Here is a 27,044-nt window from a genome sequence, read left to right as displayed (position 1 = left end):
GCACTTTCCTGCTATAATAAGAGGAAAAAGGAAGGAGACAGGGAGAGAGGATTAGAGGAAGGAGAAGAAGCCAACAGCTACTCATCAGTCCCAGCTGCTTATGGCACAGAACAGAAGACCACATTTGATTTTCAATATACAAATCAACAGAAAATACAGAATATAGAAAGAAGCATTAGAAAGTTGAAGATCTGTACGTAAGTTTAAAAAAAAAAAAAAACATGTGGAAACCCATTACAATTCTATACACAAATATCAATTTATTTTCTATATTTTGTATTATGAGAAATTATCTAATAATATCCTATCAACAAAATTTACCATATATCTTTTTGCAAACAGAGCAGTGAGTGATAGGTTGTATTGCAGCTAAGAATACATTTTAAAAGGGTCTGAAAAAGCGAGTGAGCGAGTTTGCAAGTGTTTTGCTCCAAAGTGTGTTTTATTTTAAAACAAATAGACAAAAAGAAGGACCAGCACATCCAAGCTAGTGTGAATAGGTGCCAACCTTATAATTTAAAAATGATTTAGTGACTTTAGATTCGAGGATTTTAGAAGGGAGTTACTTGCATTAATTTATTGATTTGTAGAGATGGGCGGACACCTGGATGTTCGGGTCCGGCTGGTTCGGCCAAACAGTTACAAAAAGTTAAGGTACCAGAACAAAACCCAAACCCCGACCCCATTCACTTGAATAGGGGGCCTGAACATCCAGTGTTTGCTACGCTGTTGTGTGCATGATAGCGTGGCAAGCACCACTTCAGATCGGCGGTGAAATCATATAGTTATATGGAAAAATTATTTACCATATAACTATAGGATTAGTAATAGATAGGTGTCTTATAGACACCTCTCCATTACTAAGCCGTGGGCTTGATGTCACCTGACAATACAAAGGTGACATCAACCCCACAAATATGAACCCCACTTGCCACTGCAAGAGAGAAGAGCCAGGCAAAGAGCCTGAATTGGCACATCTAATAGATGTGTCATTTCTGGGCAGCTGCGAGCTGCTATTTTTAAGCTTGTTGGCCCAATATCCATGGCCCCATACCAGCATGAGAATACCAGCCCCCAGCTGTCTGCTTTAGCAAGGCTGGTTGTCAAAAATCGGGGGACCCCACGTAACTTTTTAAATCATTTATTTAAATCATTAAAAAATATGGTGTGAGGACCCCTATATTCTTGATAAGCAGCCTTGCTGGAGCTGACAGCTGATGGTTGCAGCCCCTAGTTGTGAGTTTTGACTGGATGGTTATCAAAAATACAGGGGAACCCACGCAGTTTTTTTTTTATTATTTATTTACAGCAAAGGAGCTGGCTAATGAATACTCCCATCAGCCGCTCCTGATTTCGCTGTTATTAGCGGCAGCAGATGTCAGATGATGGGAGCTGTAGTCCCATCAGCTGACGCCAGTAACCGAAGGTAAACTTTATACCTCCAATCACAGCTAAGCGCTCACGCTGTCTTTTGACAGCATGGGAATTGCAGCTCTCTGTCCGGCGGGGATAACTTCACCACCGATCAGAAGCAGTGTTTGCAATGCTGTCATGCACATGACAGCGTGACAAACACCCAGTGTTACAGTACCTGAAACCGAACAGTAACACGGACTTCCTGGTGAAGTTTGTGTTCGGTGTCTGTGCCCGAACAGTAGGTGTTCGGTACAGACACTGAACTTTACTGTTCGGGTTGTCCACATCTACTCTGGAGTCATGGGGACTCAGTTTTGTAGCATGGGTGCTATGAGGCACCAGGCTGTCCGCCCTGCCAGTGCATTGTTGCTGCGGCGGTGGTCAGCACATGGCTCTGCTCTGTTGGGGCGATAGGGATCCACTAAGAAGTTTGCTGTGGCATGGCAGTGGGCTTCATATAGTCTGATCAGAATGTTAAACTAAGAACCTCATGTTCAGTTATATATATATTTTTGCCTAGCAGCATTAGATCAATGTATGATTTTTGGAGGTGCTGTCCATTTTCTTTTTCATCATATTCCAAAGTCTGCAGTTAATGGATTTGTGTTAAAGCCAGGACCTGCCTCCAAATTCTTTACTGTAAGAGCAATGAAATGATAAAACGTTCAATATGTAACATAGTAACATAGTTAGCAAGGCCGAAAAAATACATTTATCCATCCAGTTCAGCCTATAATCCATCAGAATAAATCCCCAGCACCTAATAACTATAAGATACAATATTGTTACGCTCCAGGAAGACATCCAGGCCTCACTTGAATCCCTCGACTGAGTTCGCCATCACCACCTCCTCAGGCAAGGAATTCCAGATTCTCACTGCCCTAACAGTAAAGAATCCTCTTCTATGTTGGTGGAAAAACCTTCTCTCCTCCAGATGCAGAGAATGCCCCCTTGTGACCGTCACATTCCTTGGTATAAACAGATCCTCGGAGAGATATTTGCATTGTCCCCTTATATACTTATACATGGCTATTAGATCGCCCCTCAGTCTTCTTTTTTCTACACTAAATAATCCTAACTTTGCTAATCTCTCTGGGTATTGCAGTTCCCCCATCTCCTTTATTAATTTTGCTGCCCTCATTTGTACTCACTCTAGTTCCATTATATCCTTCCTGAGCACTGGTGCCCAAAACTGGACACAGTACTCCATGTGTGGTCTAACTAGGGATTTGTACAGAGGCAGTATAATGTTCTCATCATGTGTATCCAGACCTCTTTTAATGCACTCCATGATCCTGTCTGTCTTGGCAGCCGCTGTCTGGCACTGGCTGTGCCAGGTAAGTTTATCATAAACTAGGATCCCCAAGTCTTTCTCCATGTCAGATTTACCCAGTGGTTTCCCATTCAGTGTGATATTGATTCCTTCTTCCCATGTGTATAACCTTACATTTATCACTGTTAAACCGCACCTACCATTTTTCGGCCCAAGTTTCCAACTTATCCCGATCCATCTGTAGCAGAATACTATCTTCCCTTGGATTGACTTATTTACCTAGTTTTGTATCATCTGCAAATATCAATATTTTACTGTATAAACCTTCTAACAGATCGTTAATAAATATGTTGAATAGAACAGGTCCCAACGCCGACCGCTGCGGTACCCCACTGGTCACAGCGACCCAGTTAGAGAATAAACCATTTATAACCACCCTCTGCTTTCTACCTATTTACACACATTTTCCCCCAGACCCAGCATTCTCATTTTGTGTACCAACCTCTTGTGTGATGCGGTATGAAACGCTTTGGAAAAATCAAGATATACCACATCCAATGACTCATCTTGGTCCAGTCTATAGCTTACCTCTTCATAAAAGCTGATTAGATTGGTTTGACAGGAGCGATTTCTCATAAACCCATGCCGTTATGGAGTTAAACAGTTATTCTCATTGAGATAATCCAAAATAACATCTCTCATAAACCCTTCAAATATTTTACCAATAATAGAGGATAGACTTACTGGCCTATAATTTCCAGGTTCCTTTTAGAGCCCTTTTTGAATATTGGTACCACATTTGCTATGCACCAGTCCTGTGGAACAGACCCCGTCACTATAGAGTCCCTAAATATAAGAAATAATAGCTTGTGTATTAAATGACTTAGTTCTCTTAGTACTTGTGGGTGAATGCCATCCGGACCTGGAGATTTACCTATTTTAATCTTATTTAGCCGGTTTTGCAATTTTCTTGGGTTAGATTGGTGACCCTTAATATAGGATTTTGTTTGTCTCTCGACAATTCACCTAGCATTTCATTATCCACCGTGAATACCATGGAGAAGAATGTGTTTAATATACTGTATTAGCTTTTTCCTCGTCATCTACAACCCTTGTTTCTTCATAATTTTTTAAGGGGCCTACACTTTCACTTATGAATCTTTTACTATTGATATAGTTGAAGAACAGTTTGGGGTTAGTTTTACTCTCCTTAGCAATGTGCGTCTCTGTTTCCTTTTTGGCAGCTTTAATTAGTTTTTTAGATAAAGTATTTTTCTCCCTATAGTTTTTTAGAGCTTCAATGGTGCCATCCTGCTTTAGTAGTTTAAATGCTTTCTTTTTACTGTTAATTGCCCCTCTTACTTCTTTGTTTAGCCACTTTGGGTTCTGACACAATTCACTAAATGAGTTCACTAAATGATTTCACAGAAGGCCTAGGTGCCTTTTTCGAAAAATAAAATATTGCAGGTTATGAGTATTAGACTCAGTGATGTTAATTTGATCTAAGGAAGAATTTTTCTCCCTAATATGAGATAATTAGCATCTGCCCCTTGGTGTTGCTTCCTTCCTTTGAATAAACATGATATGTTACAAGTTGTTCTTGATAGACTTGTGACTTTTTTCAACCTGAAAACTATAAATTGCATGATTACTAAGATCTTTCGTGATCACCTTGTGGATGCAACAATACTGCACATGCATGACCGTCCTACTCACTTAAACCCACTTATTAATCAAATGCATAGTGCAGGCATATATTATTCCCTAAAAAAAGCAGGCATTAGTGGAGTGATAGATAGCAGCACTTACATACAGTAGGTAAAGAGTCTGTGTGTTGTGTCACCACCGCCCCAACGCACGTTTCACTTCTTCGTCAGGAGTCTTTAGGTATATCATATAGTGCAAGCACTGTTGGGATTACATCCTGTATAGTGGCCTTCCCTGTTTGGAATGCAGTCACCTTGGATACTATTATGTTTTTTAAGTATGTTTAAATAAAAGTTAGTTTTAATTTGGCACTTTTTACTGCAGTCTTTTTTTTGTGGTTTATATATATGATTCAGTTTTTGTGCCCTGGAAATTTAATTTGGGTTTGAGTATGTAGTAATGAGAAAAAATGTCACAGCATGCTGCGAATATCCACGTATATTGGACAAGACTTGACCACGCACATCAATATGTGCGAGAAAAAAATCACTTGGTGCGTATGCCGTGCAATTTTTATGCACCCATCTCATAAGAAACCTGATATTTCATCAGCCGAGTACAGTAAATTCACAGCCCAAACCATCAGAATAGAATAGATATATAGATAGAATAAAAGAAAAAAATTAGGTGGGGTCCCCCATATTTTTCTTAACCAGCTGAGGAAAAGCCGACAGCTGGGGGACTGATGCTTAAAGTGTGGGAAGGACATAATAAACATAGAGCTTCCCAAGCTATTAATAACAGCATATTAATACAGTAAGGTCACTGGAGTTCACCCGCTCGCACTGGGACGGCTGAGGGCTCATTTTCTTAGTCTAGGAGTGGGCCAATATCCATGGCCCCTTCGAAGGCTGTTAATATCAGCCCACAGCTGTCCACCTAGCCTTTACTGGTTATTAATAATAGGGTGAACAAAACGTCAATTTTTGGGGGTCACCCCTTGTAAATAACCAGTAAACGCTAAGTAGACAGCTGTTGGCTAGGGTTGAGCGAAACGGGTCGGCAATTTTCAGAAGTCGCCGACTTTTGGCAAAGTCGGGTTTCATGAAACCCGACCCGACCCCTGTGTGGGGTCGGCCATGAGGTCGGCGATCTTCTGAATCTGGAATCGGAATTCCGATACCGATTCCCGATATGTTTAAGATATCGGGAATTGGTATCGGAATTCAGATTTAAGTGTAAAATAAAGAATAAAAATAAAAAATATCGCTATACTTACACTCTGACGGGCCCTGGTACTAACCGGGAACCTTCCTTCCTTAGAATCAGCCTTCCAAGACCTGCGGTGATGTCACGGTGACGTCTCGGCTTGTGATTGGTCGCACGGCCCCCATGTGACCGCTCGCGCGACGAATCACAAGCCGCGACGTCACCGTGACGTCACCGAAGGCCCTGGAAGGGCTGATTCTTAGGAAGGAAGGCTGTCGGAAAGAAGCAGGGCGTGTCCGAGGGTGAGTATATACCTAATAGGAATATACTCACCCTCGGCTTCGTTCCGGCAGCCTTCCTTCCTAAGAATCAGCCCTTCCAGGGCCTTCGGTGACGTCACGGTGACGTCGCGGCTTGTGATTGGTCGCGCGAGCGGTCACATGGGGGCCGCGCGACCAATCACAAGCCGCGACGTCACCGTGACGTCACCGCAGGTCTTGGAAGGCTGATTCTAAGGAAGGAAGGTTCCCGGTTAGTACCAGGGCCCGTCAGAGTATTTTACACTTAAATATGGATCCCAGGGTCTGAAGGAGAGTTTCCGCTCCTTCAGACCCTGGGAACCATTGGAAACCCAATGCACTGCATTGGGTTTCGAGTTTCGGCCGACCCCGACCCCGACTTTTTTGTAGGATCGGCCGAGGTCGCTCAACCCTACTGTTGGCTACTAATAGCCTGGGAAGCTCCATGTTTATTACCCCACTAAATCACAAAAAAAGGAGAAAAAAAGAGTATGCAAATAGTCTGGGATCACTAAAAAACTAGAACATTTTTTTGAGAAACAGCTAACAATTCATTTAAAAACTATAAAAAAATCCCATAAGGACTTTAGACAAAGAAAGGATTAACTTCACAATACAGAGTATAATACTCACAGACCTACAAGCCATTATGATAACAATAAACACATAATAGGCATAATATCTTGCCACACTATAAACATCAGACGCCAGCTGTAGGCTTTCCTTCAGCTGGTTAAGAAAAATATGCGGGACTCCACAACATTTTTTTCTTTAATGTATTTAATTATAGGCTAAATACATGTACAGTAAGCTACACACGCACTGCATTGATTATACACTCACCGGCCACTTTAATAGGTACACCATGCTAGTAACGGGTTGGACCCCTTTTGCCTTCAGAACTGCCTCAATTCTTCGTGGCATAGATTCAACAAGGTGCTGGAAGCATTCCTCAGAGATTTTGGTCCATATTGACATGATGGCATCACACAGTTGCCGCAGATTTGTCGGCTGCACATCCCAAAGATGCTCCATACAAGGCAGGATGGATCCATGCTTTCATGTTGTTTACGCCAAATTCTGACCCTACCATCCGAATGTCGCAGCAGAAATCGAGACTCATCAGACCAAGCAACGTTTTTCCAATCTTCTACTGTCCCATTTCGATGAGCTTGTACAAATTGTAGCCTCAGTTTCCTGTTCTTAGCTGAAAGGAGTGGTACCCGGTGTGGTCTTCTGCTGCTGTAGCCCATCTGCCTCAAAGTTCGACGCACTGTGCGTTCAGAGATGCTCTTAGGCCTACCTTGGTTGTAACGGGTGGCGATTTGAGTCACTGTTGCCTTTCTATCAGCTCAAACCAGTCTGCCCATTCTCCTCTGACCTCTGGCATCAACAAGGCATTTCCGCCCACAGAACTGCCACTCACTGGATTTTTTTTCTTTTTCGGACCATTCTCTGTAAACCCTAGAGATGGTTGTGCGTGAAAATCCCAGTAGATCAGCAGTTTCTGAAATACTCAGACCAGCCCTTCTGGCACCAACAACCATGCCACGTTCAAAGGCACTCAAATCACCTTTCTTCCCCATACTGATGCTCGGTTTGAACTGCAGGAGATTGTCTTGACCATGTCTACATGCCTAAATGCACTGAGTTGCCGCCATGTGATTGGCTGATTAGAAATTAAGTGTTAACAAGAAGTTGGACAGGTGTACCTAATAAAGTGGCCAGTGAGTGTATATCTCAATGATATCTATCACCTATCAAGTTATGTTTGTATATAAGATTGTTTTATTACTTTGTAAACTAGCTTGAAATGACAGAGAATTACTGTATATAAAAGCTGATGTTAACAATGCATTGCATATGGATTGTATATCCATGTCATATATATTTTTTTAAATATATGACATGATGTCATAAGGATGCTTCTTGCTTCTTGAAAAAAAATCACTCTCCACTCACATGACTCTCATCCGACTTTTCAAGAAAAACATCAACCGATTTTATTTACGATCGTAAGTGTGAGCCCTAAAACTGAGTATCTCCTTCAATTGTCTTAATTCTGTAACACGTCTCTTTATTTCTTTCTATTCTTGAATGGGTAAATCAAATCCGATTTACAAAACTAATTCATGCTGTGATTTTTTCTACACACATAGTCAGTCAGTGAAAAAAATAATTCATCTGCTCTGCCCCATTGAATAACATTGTGGTCTATTTTTTTCGCATACAGCACTTGGACCAACATTTTTTTTATGTAAATTAACCCTAAAACTGTTTTGGATACACATACAAATTTAATAAGTCCATAAACTATCTCACCATTCATACTCTGCATCTTCTCATCTACGTGTTTTGAGTTTGATTCTTTTTACATTTCTTACACAATCTAAATTTATGCAGTATAACGCTACATAAGTAATATAACTTGTGATTATATTTCTCTTCTTTCTTTATTCTTGTGTGCCTTTCCAGCAGTTTGTCTTTCTACCTGATGGTGGTCGTCTACATTTCTATTTGTTACTTCACACGCACATTATAGTTTATTCTTAGATTCTCTACATTGCTTTGCTGTAATTATCGTACTATCAGTTAGTATTCACACAGTCACACATCCCTTCACATAAAGATTTTCTGCTGCAGTTTGACAGTATATCACATTCTGAACTACGTAGCTGACAACAATTACACTGTACAGAATGTTTCAGAAATGTTGGTCTTTTTAAAATGACTAATGATCGGCAGAGTGAGCATTCATAGGAAGAGTTATTACCAATGATTGATCATGTGAAATCCCCAGCTGACACTCATTTGATGATGGTCAATTTTTTTGGACCCCAGAAGTATGGTTTTGGCACAACCACACCTATTTTCAAACAAACTCCACCTTCTCTATTATCTTACACATAATAAAAATTTTTTCTAAAATTAGATGAGAAAATTTGTGTCAAAATTCACTAAAATTAAACTCATTTCCTGAGTACGGGTTTTGCGAGCAGCTGAAGGAGCTGGGTGGGATCGGCTGCTCACTTACCTTGAGTCCAGGCCTTAGAATGTCTGATTTAAGGCAGCTGGTACTGTCTCTCTTTGTCTGTGTGTTTTTGCAAGATGAGGAAGCCTTGTATGTGTTGCTCAGCTCCTGCTGGATTCTGAGAGAAAATGACGGACATTTAAATGGCTGAGCCCGTGCATTGTATGGACTGGTTATTTTCCAATTTTATTCTGATGTACCTTTTGTACCTGGAAGAGGGCCGATCCCTCACAGTACGTTTATTTATTCTTACTTCTGGATTTGTAATGGGGGTGTCTGACTGACACCTCTCCCTTACTAGCCCCAAAAACCATTACCTTGATTGCCACAGCCCAAGGGCAATAGGGAAAAGCTGAGGCTGAAAATATGGTGCCCTACTTCTGGGTCGGCTGCAGGCTGGTATTTGTAAGTTTGGAATGGCCCAATAACCATGGACATTTCCAGCTAATTAATATAAGCTTGCAGCTGTCTGACATCATAACAATATTTTTCATTTAATTATTACTATTCAATAAATAAGTGACTGAAGAATACTAATAAATAAATAAATGAAAAAACCAGCAAAGGGAAAGGAGAGGCTTATTTTATAAGAAATTAGGAAAAGAAGGAAATTGTTGGGGAGTTTTTATCTCAAATAATGATTTTTTTTGTTCTGTGTTTTTTTCAAATAAAGATTTTTTTACTTTGTCCTTTTTGTTCTTTTTACTTACTGGGTAAGAAATGGGGGTGTTTGATATATGCATCTCCAGTACTAATCCGTGAGCTTGTTGTCTATGGACAGTGCACAGCTGGCATCAACCCCACAATCCCAATACTGCCCCACCTAATGGATGTGCCATTTCTGGGGCAGCTGAGACCTGGTCTTATTAAGCTTGGAGGGGGCCAATGTCCATGGCCCTTCCCAGCCTATTAATATCATCCAACAGCTGTCTGCTTTGGCATAACAGGTAATTAAAAAAAGGGGGGACCTAATTAATTTTTTAGGGTCCCCCATTTTTAATAACCAGCAAATGAAAAACAGAATGCTGGAGATGATATTAACAGCTTGGGAAGCTCCAGGGATATTGTTCTCTTCCCCTCATAATAACAGCTCACAGTTGTCAGCTCTCCTTGGGCTGATTATTAAAAATAGGGGGAACCAATGTGTTTATTGTTCATTTATTTATTAGTAATTCATAAATAAATGAAAAAAACTGCATGGGGTCCCCCCTTTTTTCATAACCAGCCAATCTAAAGCAGACAGCTGGTTTCTTGTATTCTGTGGCCCTCCCCAGCATCCAAATAGCTGCCCACAGCTGCCCTAGAAACTCGCATCGATTGACCTGATGCGTTGGTAAATTGGATAATATTGAAGTTGATGTCAGCTGTGTAATGTCCGCTGACTTCAAGCCCAAAGGTTAGTTATAAAGTATTTTTTTCTGTGTGTCTGTGTTTTTAACTATTCACTTACTGGGTTAGTAATGGGTCTCATAGATGGCGCCCCATTACTACCCTCTGAGCTTGATGTCAGTGGACATTACACAGCAGACATCAACCCCAAAATACTACCCCACTTGCCAACGCACCAGGGCAAGTGAGAATAGTCAGGCAAAGTGCCAGAAATTGCACATTTAATGGATGTGCCTTTTGTGGAGTGGCTACAGGCTGCTCTTTTTAGGCATGGGGAGCCAAATTTTCATGGTCCTTCTCAGCCTGAGAATACCAATCCACAGCACTCTGCTTTACCTTGGCTGGTTATTAAAAATGTGGAGACCCCACTCAATTTTTTTTCAATTATTTAATTAATTTTAATAATTGGAATGCAAACCTCTCTATTTTTGATAACCAGTTAAGATAAAGCAAACAGTTTGAGGCTATCTTTTTTAACATGGTGCACAAATTCACAAATATGGCATTGCTGTGTTGGGGCCGGAAATGCCCACACTGGAAAAGCTTGATCACTGTCTGTGCTGCAGCCTTTCAATAAGCTTTCTTCGGGCTGAAGAACACAAACAGTAACATGGACTTTTATGAGAAGTCCGTGTTTAGAGTCTGTTCACATACACTAGCTGTCCGGTATGGACCTTGAACTTTAGCATTTGGGTTAGTGGGGCACTAATCACTAATTATAAGACCACAAAAAAACTCTGTATTATCTTCATCTTGGTCTGCTGGTGTGTAGACTACTATTTCTACTAAATAAGGTCCATTATTTTACAAGACTGTATTAAAGGGAATCTGGCAGCAGCTAAAAACTCCAAAAACTAAAAAAATTAAAATGAGTCATAACTGTTCAATGGATGGTCCTAGGGAGGCGGTTTTGGTGATATTGGATCCTGCAGGGCCCCTGCTAAGACCAAACACGGCTTTGCTATCTGGTTTCTACTGGCTGCTCTATGTCTCTTCATACCACTGAGTGCTAGAATGGGCTGAGAGCCAAGTGGACATTCCCCATGAATCTGAGGATCTCAGAAATATAAACGATTTAAGGCTAGGATGTATTATATCTCCATAATACCTTATGGAATCATAGCTGACTCAAAATAGCAGTTTAGATGGCATGGTATCCACATGGTAAGCAAACATTTTGATCTGAGCTTAGCTGGCTCAAGGTGTTTAATCTGTTACAGCCTTTTGATGCTGCTATCTGTGCACTGAAGGGGGTCTGTTACACTTACAAGTTTTCAGGAGGATTGTAAGCTGTCAATAAATTCCTCTATCCTTCACACCTCCACCCTCTAGAGGGAGGTAGGGGGCAGCACTTTCTGGTGTTCCCCTTCACGCCCGTCTTCAACCTTCCCTCATTGGGATAATTCATCAACGTTACCATGGCCACAGCCCTTCTTGTGGTGAATGGCGAAGTGATACTGCTGGAGCACAAGACTCCAGCATAGCAATCTCCCATTCGTTCTGGACACAAAGTGTAACCAGAGGAGGTGGCTGTTGCCCATTTCCAAGGTGAATTGCCAGACATTCCTTCTCCATCATGGATTAAGCTATCTTTCTTGGCAGGAGTTTTTCAGCTCACGTACAATATGTGGTGTTCTTGGTCCGTATAGTCTATCTGGCTGAGCACAGCACCTAGGCCAAAGTCATTGGAGTTGGTCTGTACTTTAAACAGCTGTGTAAAATCGACAGCTTGTAGAACTGTGAAGTTGGAAAGGATAGTCTGAAATGTCCGCAAGGCCATCTCATAGTTGTTTGTCCAATTGACTGCAGAGGGTAGCTTCTTCTTGGTGAGGTCCATCAGGCTACTATAGTGAGGGACAAACCTACTACAGTATCCGGCAATGCCCAGGAAGGATATCACCTGTTTTTTGGTTCTGGGTGACAGCAAAATTGCCAGTGCCAATATTCAAAGAGGGGACAAAAACTGAACTCGGAAATTATAGGCCAGTAAGTTTAACCTCTACTGTGGGTAAAATCCTGGAGGGCATTCTAAGGGATGCTATACTGGAGTATCTGAAGAGGAATAACCTCATGACCCAGTATCAGCACAGGTTTGCTAGGGACCGATCATGTCAGACTAATTTGATCAGCTTCTATGAAGAGGTAAGTTCCGGTCTGGACCAAGGGAACCCAGTAGATGTAGTGTATATGGACTTTTCAAAAGCTTTTGATATGGTGCCACACAAAAGGTTGATACCTAAAATGAGAATAATGGGGATAGGGGAAAATATGTGCAAGTGGGTTGAGAGTTGGCTCAGGGATAGAAAACAAAGGGTGGTTATTAATGGAGCACACTCGGACTGGGTCACGGTTAGTAGTGGGGTACCACAGGGGTCAGTATTGGGCCCTCTTCTTTTTAACATATTTATTAATGACCTTGTAGGGGGCATTCAGAGTAGAATTTCAATATTTGCAGATGACACTAAACTCTGCAGGGTAATCAATACAGGGGAGGACAATTTTATATTACAGGCTGATTTATGTAAACTAGAAGCTTGGGCTGATAAATGGCAAATGAGCTTTAATGGGGATAAATGTAAGGTCATGCACTTGGGTAGAAGTAATAAGATGTACAACTATGTGCTTAATTCTAAAACTCTGGGCAAAACCGTCAATGAAAAAGACCTGGGTGTATGGGTGGATGACAAACTCATATTCAGTGGCCAGTGTCAGGCAGCTGCTACAAAGGCAAATAAAATAATGGGATGCATTAAAAGAGGCATAGATGCTCATGAGGAGAACATAATTTTACCTCTATACAAGTCACTAGTTCGACCACACTTAGAATACTGTGCACAGTTCTGGTCTCCGGTGTATAAGAAAGACATAGCTAAACTGGAGCGGGTGCAGAGAAGAGCGACCAAGGTTATTAGAGGACTGGGGGGTCTGCCATACCAAGATAGGTTATTACACTTGGGGCTATTTAGTTTGGAAAAACGAAGACTAAGGGGTGATCTTATGTTAATGTATAAATATATGAGGGGACAGTACAAAGACCTTTCTGCTGATCTTTTTAATCATAGACTGGTGACAGGGACAAGGGGGCATCCTCTACGTCTGGAGGAAAAAAGGTTTAAGCATAATAATAGATGCGGATTCTTTACTGTAAGAGCAGTGAGACTATGGAACTCTCTGCCGTATGATGTTGTAATAAGTGATTCATTACTTCAATTTAAGAGGGGACTGGATACCTTTCTGGAAAAGTATAATATTACAGGGTATATATATTAGATTCCTTGATAAGGCGTTGATCCAGGGAACTAGTCTGATTGCCGTATGTGGGGTCGGGAAGGAATTTTTTTCCCCATGATGGAGCTTACTCTTACCACATGGGTTTTTTTTGCCTTCCCCTGGATCAACATGTTAGGGCATGCTAGGCTATGGGTTGAACTAGATGGACTTAAAGTCTTCCTTCAACCTTAATAACTATGTAACTATGTAAGGATGCGATGGCATCCACCTTCCCGTTCTGCAGCTTTAGAGTCCCTCCGCTTAGCCGGTGTCCCAGGTAGTGGACCTCACTCATACCCAGCTGGCACTTTTCAGGCTTAATGGTCAAGCCTGCTCAGCAGATCAGCCCGAGCACCTGCACCAGATGTTCTTGGTGATCCTCCCAAGTGGGACTGAAGATGATAATTTTAGGTATGCAGCCATGAACCCTTCAAGTACCTTGTGCAGCATGTTGACCATCCGTGGCATGGTGGCAGGGGCATTCTTCATGTCAAATGGCATCACTCTGAACTCGTACAGTCCAAATGGGGTGATAAATTCAGAACATTCCCATGACTCGCGAGCCTGAAGAATTTGCCAATATCCCTGACTCAGATCTATGATGGTCAGGTAGTTAGCCCCAGCCAACTGTTCAAGCAGGTCATCATTGCACGGTTTTAAGTACACATCAGTGACCGTGACAGCGTTGAACTGCCAGTAGTCCAAATTGAGGAGAACCCCAAATAGACCCTCACTAGAAGTCCATAAAATTTAATTTTTATTTCTATTAATTAAAATAAAGTATATACAAAGGGTATAAAACGTTGTGTCCCTAATCTGTCTGAAAAGTCTGCAGTTATTTTATGCAGTATTCCTGCTAATTTATATTTATAAAGTGTATTGCACCTGGTATGCTAACACATATTGGTGGAACAGTACAACAAATTTTAGCACCGGCGTCCCCCAACATGTTTCACTGCTCTAGCGATTTCATCAGGGGATGGGACATAGGCTTAATTCATTAAATTAGCAGGAATACTGCATAAAATAATTGCAGACTTTTGAGACATTATGGACAAAATGTTTTATACCCTGTTGTGTATACTTTTAATTAATAGAAATGAAAGTTACATTTTATTGTCTTCTAGTGAGGGTTTATTTGGGGTTCTCTCCAAATTGGAAATTATATATATATATATATATATATATAAATATACAGTATATATTCCTCCAAAGACCTTCATAGTTCCTCCACTATTTTTACTGTATTTTCCCCTGTAGTCCACGCAGGACTGGGTTGCCTGGTCATTCCTTGGGACGAGGACTACGGATGAGGCCCAGGGGCTGTGGATGCTTTGGTGACCACCAGCTTCAGCATTTTGTCAATCTCCTGGTGCATGTGCTGCTGCATCTCCAGGGAGACTGTTGTGAATTCTGCTTTTGGGCTCCCTCCGGTGGTTGTAGGTGGTAATGCAGTTGTCCCTGAGTTGCAGACCTGGTCAGGTGTATCTGCTGATTGCTGTTCTGACTGGGGTATTTAGGCTTGCAGGATTCATTAGTCCTTGCCAGTTGTCCATGGTTGTTGGGAGGTTTTGGTCCTGGTTTGGTTCCTTCTGCCTTCTGCCAAATCAGCAAAGATAAGTGTCTGGTTTTGTTTCTGTGGCACACATGCTGTGTTCTTAATAATTCTGTGCTATTCAGTGTTTTTTTTTGTCCAGCTTAGATTGTGTCAGTATTTTCTCAGTCTTGTTGGATTCTCTGGAGTGGCAGATATACATTCCATGTCTTTAGTTAGATTGTGGAACTGTTTGTATTATCTGCTGTGGATATTTTTGGAAGGGTTTTAATAGTGACCGCTTAGTAGTCTGTCCTATCTTTCCCTATTTAGTTAGAGTGGCCTCTTTTGCTGAATCCTGTTTTCTGCCTGCGTGTGTCTTTCCTCTCCTACTCACAGTCAATATTCATGGGGGGCTGCCTATCCTTTGGGGTTCTGCTCTGAGGCAAGGTAGTATTCCTATTTCCATCTATAGGGGTATTTAGTCCTCCGGCTGTGTCAAGGTGTCTAGGGTTTGTTAGGCACACCCCACGGCTACTTCTAGTTGCGGTGTAAGTTCAGGTTTTGTGGTCAGTACAGTTTCCACCTACTCCAGAGAAAGTTCATGCGGCTCCAAAGTCACCGGATCATAACAGGAGACCTGATAAACTGAACGCCGTATTGGTGGGTGATCCCCGGTGTCCACATAATAAATGGCCAATTTGTTTTTTCCAGGCTTGATGCTCAACAAATCCAGGAAGGAATGGAGGGTTGCCCACAGGTGGGACTGTTGGTCAGTCAACAGCTGGTGGCAAACATCCATATCCTCGATGGTCCCACTCTCCCTAGCCTAGTCTCTGCCTCTCCCTTTTCTGTCAGGTTGCATATGGGGAGGGCACAGGTCCCCCACTAATGATGTGTGTTAATCATGTTCACATTGTAGGTGTTCCCCGGGCATGGTCTAGGGTGACCAGGTACATTCTGGCATTTAGTTGCTGGTGCAAGGTCCCTTCCTTTGTCCAGCATGGGGAAGTCCTCCATCCTTAGCTTTAGTACCTGAATCTCAGGTGACTCGTGACTGGCTTGGGTCTGCAGCTGAAGCTGGAGTTGGTTTTGCTCGCGCTCGGCTTCCTCATGACGTTCTGCTGCTGATATGAGGGTCTCATAGTTTGCTTTGTCTCCTACCTGTAGACTGATTAGGGAATCTTGCAGGAGTGTATCCAAGTCTGCCTGGCTAGGAGGATGGACAGGTGGTGAATGGATCACTGCTGGACTGACCCCAAATTAGGAGCAGATTCATCCATACAATATTGTTCAAATATTGCGAGCAAAGTGTGGTTAGAGTACTTCCATACTTATAAAATGTCTACACTCTACACTAAGTACAAAACCTGCCAAAAATTACAAGCAGGCTAACCAGATTATCTTCAAAGAACCAACTGTACTATCTCATTCAAATATTGTGAATAAAGTGTAGTCGTGGTACTCCAACATTCATAAAAGCTCTGCACAAAGTATAAAAAGTGCCAAAAATTACAAGCAGTTTCATCCATACACCCTTCAAGGCACCAACTGTAGTATCTCATTCAAATATTTTTAAGAAAGTGTAATTGTGGTACTCCCACACTCATAAAAGGTATGCACTAAGTGCAAAGCCTACCAAAAATTAAAAGCAGAGTCATCCATACACGCTTGAAGGCACAAAATGTAGTGCCTCATTCAAATATTTAGAAAGTGTAGTTGTGGCACTTGTACACTGATAAACTCGTTGCACAAAGTGCAAAGCCAGGAAAAAATTATACATAGGGTCATCCTGTCATCCATAAACCCTTAAAGACAACAGGTGGTGGGCTTCATTCAAATATTGAAGATTAAGAGCACTTTATGTGCTGCTGTTATCTGGTGGTGTGTAAAAATCGGGGCTAATCAAGGCTTTGTTCATTTTTATCAGAGTTGAGACAGTCATCATTTTCTGCTGACAGCCGAAAGTGCCTGTCTGACCCCCTCCTGCGGTACTAAAAGCCCGCTCAGACAAGACGCAGCACAACACCTCCAAGGCATAGAGGGACAACTCATGCCAGGTGTCCAGCTTTGAGATCTAATAGTTGATGGTCGCAGAGGAATTAGGGAGTACGCTGCTTTTGTTGGCAAGGTATTGCTTGACATCTTTCAAATATACTTGGTTATCAATTCATGGATGCTGAGAGGGTGTCATGAAATTAACTCAGGCCTTTGACAGTGTACCCCTGCTTCTGCTGTACCTGGTGTGTCTGTACCTTGCCTTTCCTGCTTCGTTGGGCAAGGAAGCCTTTTGATATAGCAACGTTTTAGTAGACCTCTCTGCCTCAGAATGGATAGATGCAAGGTTCTCCTTGTAGCATGAGTCTATGAGGGTGAACAACCGGCACTCTTTTTTGGCCAAGAAGATGAATGTAACATGAGGGTCATGGGAAAGACAACGGTACATAACGTCACCATTTGTGCCAAGCTCTCTACAGCCCTGTCTCCACTATGATGATTACTCTCATCTCCTCCTCCTTCTCCATCTCTTCCTTCTCATTCCCCTCCCCAGCCCATCCATGCACGAGAGATAAGACAAAGCTTGTGTGGTACTAGCCTTTGTTGTGCTAGCAGCCAGCCCCTTTTTTCTTTCTCCTCCTCAGACACCACTTCCTCATTGTTACCCAATCCGCATTGAGCAGATGATAAGAGTCTGGGCTGGGTAGCATCATCCTTTCTCATGTGTTCCTCCATCTGCACCTGGTCTGCATGCAATGCTTCAGCTTTAATTGTGAGCAGCGACTGGTAAATAGGCAAAGAAGCGGGTCATTGTGCTTATTATGGCGTCATTGCAGCTCACTATCTTTGTGGAGACCTCAAATTCTTGGAGAACTGCACAAATGTCAGACATCCATGCTCACTATTCAGTTATGTGCGGAGGCTGCCCAGAATACATGACAGATACAGCTCTGACAAAAATTAAGAGACCACTTCAAAATGTTCAGTTTGTCTGATGTTTCTCTTTATAGGTATATTTTTGAGTAAAATATAAATTGTTCTTTTATTCTATAGACTTCTTGACAACATGTCTCCGAATTTCCAAGCAATACATTTTGAATTTTTAATTTGAGAAGGAGAAATGGGCAAAATAATTAAAAAAAAACAGTGCTTTCAGACCTCAAATAATGCAAAGAAAACAAGTTTATAATCATTTAGAAACAACAATACTAATATTTTAATTCAGAAAGAGTTCAGAAATCAATATTTTGTGGAATAACCATGATTTTTAATCACAGCTTTCATGTGTCTTGGCATGCTTGCCACCAGTCTTTCGCATTGCTCCTGGTGCAAAAATGTAAGCAGTTCTTACTTGTTTGATGGCTTGTGACTATCCATCATCCTTTTGATTTCCAGAGGTTTTCAATGGGGTTCAGGTCTGGAGATTGGGCTGCCCATGACAGAGTTTTGATGTGATTGTCTCTTAATTTTTGCCAGAGCTGTATGTTGGAGCTGGTATTCAACAACTGGCCTCCGCTGCTCACAAAGACTTGCCAGCATGTGCACTGTGGAGTTTCAGCGAGTGGTGACATCACACACCAGTTGGTGAGCTGGCACTCTCATGCGCTGCTGCATCACTGCCAGATCGCTGGCAGCTGTATCCGACTTGTGGAAATGGGCGCTGATGCTGCGTACCTTGGCCAGTGTGGGATTTGGCCCCAGCCTCCACAATGTTCACCCAGTGTGTTGTCAGTGAAATGTAGCACCTCTGGCCACAAACGCTTGTCCATATGTCAATCGTTAAGTGTAGAATCTCAGAAGCTGCATTGGTAAAGACATGGGTGATGTTTCTGTACACGTACTGGTACAAGGTGGGAATGCAACACCAGGAGAATAGTGGTGGCTGGAGACAGAGTACTGAGGAATCGGCTGCCGTGTCTACAAGCCTAAACGGCAACATTTCCATGGCAAGCAGCCTCAAAATGTGTCCATTTAGCATCTGGACCTCTGTGTGGGAGGCTGGGAACTTTGTTTTTTGTTCCAAGGCCTGGGGTGGGGACAGCTAAACGCTGTGCAGGGACACATTTTTGGAAGTGCCTGATGATGGTTTCTCAGAATGTCAGCTAACAGAGAAACTAAAAAATAAACACATCATGAAAAGCAGACTCACCAAAACCTTGTCAAATGACAAATGCACTAGCAAGACTTACCTATGTGCATTTTTGTTACTAGGCAGTCAACCCTTCTTTTATTTAGGTGAGTGGGTGGTTGTTCTCATTAGTAGCTTGCACCTGTGCTGCTCCAGCCTTTATCAGTGGGGGCCTGCTGCACCCTGCTAGTGCATTTGTCATTTGACAAGGTTTTGGTGAGTCTGCTTTTCATGATGTGTTTTTTTTTGTGGTTTCTCAGAATGTGCAAGGACAGGCGCATGGCATCTGTACCAGTGTCATGGACAGAAGATTGGGAAGCACCTAGAACAGGGGAGAGGCAGTGGTGTCACCCACTGGATCCAATAGTGGACGCAGGCATTCTGTCCACTGAGTCAGGTTCCTGATCATGCTGCTGTTGCTTAATATTGCAAAACTCTGTCTAAAAAAACCCTTTAGGGATGAGAAATCATGCTGACAGATTATCCTGAAAGTAACTGGACCCTACTTAAGGGATAATGTGATTAAAACTTGACTTTTATTGTAATAATTTAATATGGTCAAACAAGTAGGATTAAAATGACTAATGTGGTATTGCTGTGCAGCATTTCTTTAGGACTCCTCTGTGGGATTTCACTCTCCTAAAACTAATATATCTCCCATCTAGATTAATGGCTGCAGTCCACTAGCTAGCATAGCTTTACTCAGGATTATTGTAGATGTCAGTTGCAAGACCATTAGAGCTGATTAAAATTCACTCATAGCCTCCTTAACATATTTCGCCATGACTGGCTTCATCAGGGGACTGAAGCTAGACTGAGTTATAAAAACAGAGTAGAAGGTCTTTTAAGGATTCTGTTGTGACATCATCAAATTAACAAACCAATCAGGTCTTCCCACATATTGTGTCCTATCAGAAATAGAGCTGTCATTAATGATGTGTCACACTGATAGCTCTTATTAAATCCTCTAACAAAAAGGATATCCATGATTGGCTATGTCCGTTTATGTTTACCACCCATCTTATGATATCTCTATGGGGATAACCAATGGTTTTGTATGGAGGTATGTCACCCGGTCACATGGTGATCACAGGCCAATCACCAAGCTAGGATAGCAATGATGTCACAGTCACATGCTAAGGTCCTGTAAACTAGAGACTACATTCAGTCCCATTATATCATTGCTGTGATAGCAGGCCAATCACCAAACCAGGATTGTAATGATGTCACAGTCACATGCTATGATCCTGGAAAATAGAGACCACATTCAGTCCTACGATGATCGCAGGCCAATCATCAATCCAGGATTATGATGACATCACAGTCACATGATAAGGTCCTGTATAGAGACCATATTCAGTCCCATTATATCATTGTTGTGATTACTATTACATGTATCATTGGACTTTAATCAATATACACCTATATTGTTATTGTGCATATCAAGTGATCTTAATAAACTTTCATCTAACCACTAAGGATGAGTGAACGTGCTCGGTGATACTCAGTTATCACTCAAGTATCTCGGATGTACTCGCTCATTGGCGGGTAATGGGTGGTGCTCTATGTAAACTTCAAATCTCGGCTTTTTGGCGCTTGTAACACAGCCAATAAGCATGTGGGGATTAAAAATGAACAGTTGCCGCCCAACTCTGCACACTGACGCCATTGCACTGCTCTGTGTCACTTCATATTGTAAGGAGACAGTGCTTGTCCAGGCTTTTGTGTGCAAAGTATAACAAATCAGAGGCCTGTAGTGTTGATTCTGGTGCGGATGCTGAGCCATCATACTAAGATCCCTTCTAAAGGCTAATCGTTTGCTTTGCTGTTTGTAACAAATACATTCTCTATTTAGCCTAGGGAGGGAAAGAGAGTTGAAGAAGCAGGAAGAGTGGCTGAATACAATCAGCAGACATGGACAAGAGCTGTGCAGTGCATTGCCAAATACTTGCAATTTTTTGGGGGAGGGGTAAAAAAATGGAATATTTTTTTACTCCTACGAGTATTACGTGATTTGTGTTACCTTTTTTTGTGTTATATAACACTCAAAAAAATTGTTAAAACATTTCCATGGGTTAAATTTCTTACCCACACACTATTCTTTGTTCAGGGTTATTATTTTATATATACTGTATATTACACTCCAAAAGAGAATGTAAAAATGTTGCAGGGTTACATTTCTCAGCCATACAGTATTATGTACTTTGTGGTACATTTCTGTGGCATATAGCAGAATATGAGTATTGTCATCCATACACTTTTGAGTTTTATTTCTGTTAAATTATGGTGGTACAAAACTCCCAAAACTCGCTTTGACTGCTGCAGGTGACTAGAGATGGGTGAACCCGAATGGTAAAGTTGGGCGTCCATACCGAACAAGCACTGTTCGGGCACAGACACTGAACACGGACTTCATCATGAAGTTCGTGTTACTGTTCAGGTTCTGCCTCCTGAACACCAGGTGCTTCTGGCGCTGTCATATGCATGACAGCGCAGCAAACACCGATTCTGATTGGTGATAAAATCAATACCTCCAGTCAGACAGCAGCGGTTCTCACACTGTCTTAGTCCGCAGCTGTGATCGGAGATAAAACGTTTACCTCTAATCACTGGCATAAGCTGATGGGACTACTGCTCCCATCAGCCTATGCCTGCTGCCCCTAATAACAGTGAGAGCAGGTGGGTGGTTTCATCAGCCGGTGCTTGTGCTCTAAATACATAGTTAAAAAAAAAAACGGTGTGGGTTCCCCTGTATTTTTGATAACCAGCCAGGCAAAACTGACAACTGTGGGCTCGTATTCTCAGGCTGGTAAGGGGCCATGGATATTGCCCCCCCATAGCCTAAAAATAGCAGTCCCCAGCCAGAAAAGGTGGTTCTATTGTATGTGCCAATTCTAGTGCTTTACCCGTCTCTTCCCATTTGCAAGTGGCAAGTGAAGATCATAGTGACATCAATTCCACGGCTTAGTAATTGAGAGGAATCTATAAGACACCTATATATTACGAATCCTATAGCTGTATTGTAAATAAACACACTGCAAGTATAAAGTCCTGTATTTAAAAATAAAAAACACAGTTATACTCATCTAACGCCCAGTCCATTAAAGACCTTATCTTCTGTAATAAAACAAAAATAATATACAACCACATCCCTCACCTATTTGATGTTCTGTTCCACACCATAATCTATGTCTTTGTCTATGTTTTCACCCTGGATGGTGCCAAGATGTGAACGTCCAGGCTAAGAACCACTGATGAATGAGCTGCTGTATGCGCATCGTCAGTGTCTAGCGGTGACGTCATCAAGGTTACCGCCTGTCACTGAGGCTGCATTCCCAGCCAGGCCACTGAACTGCAGTGACCTCCCTCTGGTGATATCCCCACTAGCACAGTGAAAAGGTCTCATGGTGAAGTGCTGAGCTCAAAGAGTTTACCACAGTTCACTGTGAGAAATTTCTCCAGGTGAACAGTGGTAAACTCTCTGAGCTCAGCGCTGCACTTTGAGACGTTAAATAAATAAATAATTTTAAAAAATGACTTGGTTTCCCCAGTATTTTTGATAACTAGCCAGGCAAAACTCACAGCTGGGGGCTGCAACCCTCAGCTGTCACCATTAGCAAGGGTGGCTATGAAAAATAGAGGGGTCCCTAAGAAAATGTTTTAAATTATTTAAATATATACCCATACTCACGTCATCGCTCATTCCACTGAAGCCATGGTCTCCTGAAATATAACAAACAAACACAAAAATCCATATCCCTCACCTGTCCATCGTTCTGTCCCACGACGTAATCCATGTCTGCGGATAAACCGTTTTCAACCTGGAATGTGCCAAGATGCAACCGTCCAAGCTGGGAACCACTGAAGAATGAGTTGCTGCGAGCGTAGCCTCAGTGACTAGTGGGGACTTCATTGATCTTACCTCTGGTCACTGAGGCTGCATTCCCAGACGTGCTGAACTGCAGTGACCTTGGTGAGAACACCGCTTTCACAGTGACAAAAAGCTTCACAATGCAGCAGTGAGTTCAGCGGCAGAAATTTGTCACAATGAACTGCGGTGAACTCTCTCAACTCAGCGCTGCACCGTGAGACTTTCTCATGGTGCTAGCTTGGATCTCACTGAGGTCCTCACGGTTCAGGGGCCAGGCTGAGAATGCAACCTCAATGACTGGCGGTAACCTCAATGATGTCACCGCTAGCCACTGATGCTGCGCTCACAGCAGCTCTTTCCTCAGTAGTTCTCAGCCTGTATGGTCGCATCAGTTCAGGTTGAAAACTGTTTATCCTCAGACATGGATTGCGACTTGGGACTGAATGACAGACTGATGAGGGATATGGTTGTTTTTAATTTTGTTTTATTACAAAAAATGCAGGGTTCAATGGAATGGGCATTAGGTGAGTATAAATGTGTTTGTTATTTTTAAATAGAAAAGTAAAAGTGTGTTTTGTTTTATTTCAAATAAAATACTTCATTGTGGCTGTGTGTTTATTTACAATACAACTATAGGATTAGTAATGGGTTTGATGTAATCAAACAATATAAATGTGACATCATCCCTACAAATATTACCCCATTTGCCACCACTACAGGACAAGTGGGAAGAGCCGGGCAAAGCTCCAGAATTGGCGCGTGTAATAGATGTGCCTTTTCTGGGCAGCTGCATGCTTCTATTTTTAGGCTGGGGGCCAATGATTATGGCCTCTTACCGTCTTGAGGATTCCAGCCCTTAGCTTTCTGCTTTAGCTTGGCTGGTTGTCAAAAATGGGGGGACCCCACACCATTTTTTAATTCATGGGGACCCCTCTATTCTTCATAACCAGCATTTATAAAGATGACAGGTAATGGCTGCAGTCCCCAGCTGTGAATTTTGTCTGGCTGCTTATCAAAAATACAGGAGAACCCATGTCACTTTTTTATTTATTTATTTAGAGTGCAGGTGGCAGCTGATCAATACTCCCATCAGCCGCCACCTGGTCTCGCTGTTATTAGGGCAGCAGGTTGTCTGACCGGCTGTAATGACTTTACCGTCGATCAGAAGCCGTGTTTGCCACGCTATTCAAAACAGATGCCATGTACACTATAATGATCGCCGCAACACCCCATACAGTATTATGGCCCACTAACAACACCCCAAACAATATGATATTCATAACAACCCCATATACAGTATGGTCGCCACAGCATCTTACATGCTTTGCTGTCCCCCCTTCACAGCTTCTCATTTCATGGCCCCAATGCACATCTCCTCATTTGATGGCCCCCACGGAGACCCTCAATTCATGGCCCATGCATTGCCTATCATTTGATGCCCCCCCCTGCATAGCCTCTCATTGTATTCCCCCTCTGCACAGTCCTTCAGTTTATTCCCCCAGCTGCACAACCCCACATTTTATCTCTCTCTGTACAGCCCCTCAGTTTAATCCCCCCATCTGCACAGCCCCTCTGTTTATTCCTGCCATATGCAAAGCCCCTCATTTCATTCCCCCATCAGCACAGCCTTTCATTTTTTTACCCCATTTGCACAGCCCCCATTTTACCCCCCTCTGCACAGCTGCTCAGCTCCTTCTCCATCTGCATAGCCCCTCATTTATTTCCCCACATTTACACAGCCTGTCTGTTTATTCACCCGCATCGTCACAGCCCCTCATTTTATCCTCCCACTATCCAGCTCCTCATCTTATTTCCCACTAAGAGCACAGCCCCTCACCCCTCAGCTCCTCACCTCATTTTATTCCTATTTATCAGCACAGCACCTAACCTCATTTTATTCCCCCCCTCTGCACAGCCCCTCAGTTTATATCCCCCATCTGCACAGCCCATCAGTTTATTTCCCCTCATCTGCACAGCTTGTCAGTTTATTCTCCCTGCCTGCACAGCTCCTATGTTTATTCACCTGCATCCACACAGCCCCTAATTTAATCCCTCCCTCTGCCTAGCCCCTTAGCTTATTCCCCCCATTTGCACAGCACATCAGTTTATTACCCCTATGCTGGCTGAGACCATACAGCCTGGATGTTCTCAGCTGCAACTGCTTATCATTTAATCCCTCTATATACACTGGCTCTGGGTGTTTAGTCCCTGCTGTTGAAATATTTGTCTTCCTGTGCTGAGTGCTAAAGCTATGTGATTGGAGTGGAGTTGTAGGTGAACTGTAGTTTGCTGTTGTTCTTGTGTGTATATCTCCTGGTCTCTCTTCCCATTTTTTTTATTCCAACCAGTCCCTATCCTCATCTCTATTATAGGTTTGTGCTTTTGTATTATAGAGGTTTTCTGTTATTCATGTTCTGTCTTTGTGTCATTTTTACCTTACATTTCTGCCCCACGCCTCATGGGTGGGGAGGGGACAAATAAGGGTTTAACAGGCGCGTAGCAAAGATGGAGACCTGGGCCTCTCTAACTTCAAGGGTATTCCCGGGACAGAGAAAGTTAGGGCCCTAGTTCCAGGGACTGTTTATGGCCCCTCTCCCTTACTGAAGACTGTCACAGTGTGACACTTAGGCTGACTGCGTCACATAGTGTGTGGATACACCATAACTATTTGGATCTTGATTTTCATAAATTTGCTTGATTACCATTAGTTATTGTTATCTGTTGGTCGGATTTGCAATTTCACAGAGTTTTTTATATACTTTTCTTGTGACCCTGTTTCTTTCTTTTTTTGACATGTTATTGATGTGTGGTATGAGAAGTCTTATTTATATCAATAGTGGACCGTAGCTATGTACTGGTTTTAAACTGCTTTTAAGGGCTCGTTCACACAAACGGATTTTTGGTCAAAGTGCTTGTCTCTAAAAAAACCTGACAGCTCTTTGATCAATGTTAATTAATGGGGCAGTGCAGAGAATTGTCTTTTTTTCAATTAAACAAATGAGAGTATACACCTCTTTAAGGATGAAAAATTTGTATTACCAGATTGCTCAGAGGGTAAATAAACCCATTTTAAGGGATGCATTAACCCCTTCAAGACGCAGTCATTTTTCGTTTTTGCATTTTCGTTTTTCTCTCCCCTCCTTTCCAGAGCCATAACTTTTTTATTTTTCTGTCACTACGGCCATGTGAGGGCTTACTTTTGTGGGAAGAGTTGTACTTTTGAACGACACCATTGGTTTTACCATGTCTTGTACTAGAAAACTGGAAAAAAATTCCAAGTGTAGTGAAATTGCAAAAAAAGTGCAATCCCACACTTGCTTTTTGTTTGGCTTTTTTGCTAGGTTCCCTAAATGCTAAAACTGTCCTGCCATTATGATTCTCCAGGTCATTACGAGATCATAGACACCAAACATGTCTAGGTTATTTTTTATCTAAGTTGTGAAAAAAAATTACAAACTTTGCTAAAAAAAAATATTGCCCCATTTTCCGATACCCGTAGCGTTTCCATTTTTCGTGATCTCAGGTCAGGTGAGGGAATATTTTTTGCAAGCCGAGCTGATGTTTTTAATGATACCACTTTTGTGCAGATACATTCTTTTGATCGCCCGTTATTGCATTTTAATGCAATGTTGCGGCGACCAAAAAAACGTAATTCTGGAGTTTTGAATTTTTTTCTCGCTACGCTGTTTAGCGATTAGGTTAATGCTTTCGTTTAATTGATAGATCGGGCGATTCTGAACACGGCGATACCAAATATGTGTATGTTTGTTGTTTTTTTTTATTGTTTTATTTTGAATGGTGTGAAAGGGGGGTGATTTAAACTTTTATATTTTTTTATTTTTTTCATATTTTTAAAAACATTTTTTTTTACTTTTGCCATGCTTCAATAGCCTCCCATGAAGCTGGCACAACTGGATCGGCTCAGCTACATAGGAGCGATTATCAGATTGCTCCTATGTAGCTGAATTACAGGCTTGCT

This window comes from Ranitomeya variabilis, chromosome 3 (genome assembly GCF_051348905.1).
Source record: "Ranitomeya variabilis isolate aRanVar5 chromosome 3, aRanVar5.hap1, whole genome shotgun sequence".
Lineage (NCBI taxonomy): Eukaryota > Metazoa > Chordata > Amphibia > Anura > Dendrobatidae > Ranitomeya > Ranitomeya variabilis.
Note: the sequence above shows the minus strand (reverse complement) of the source record.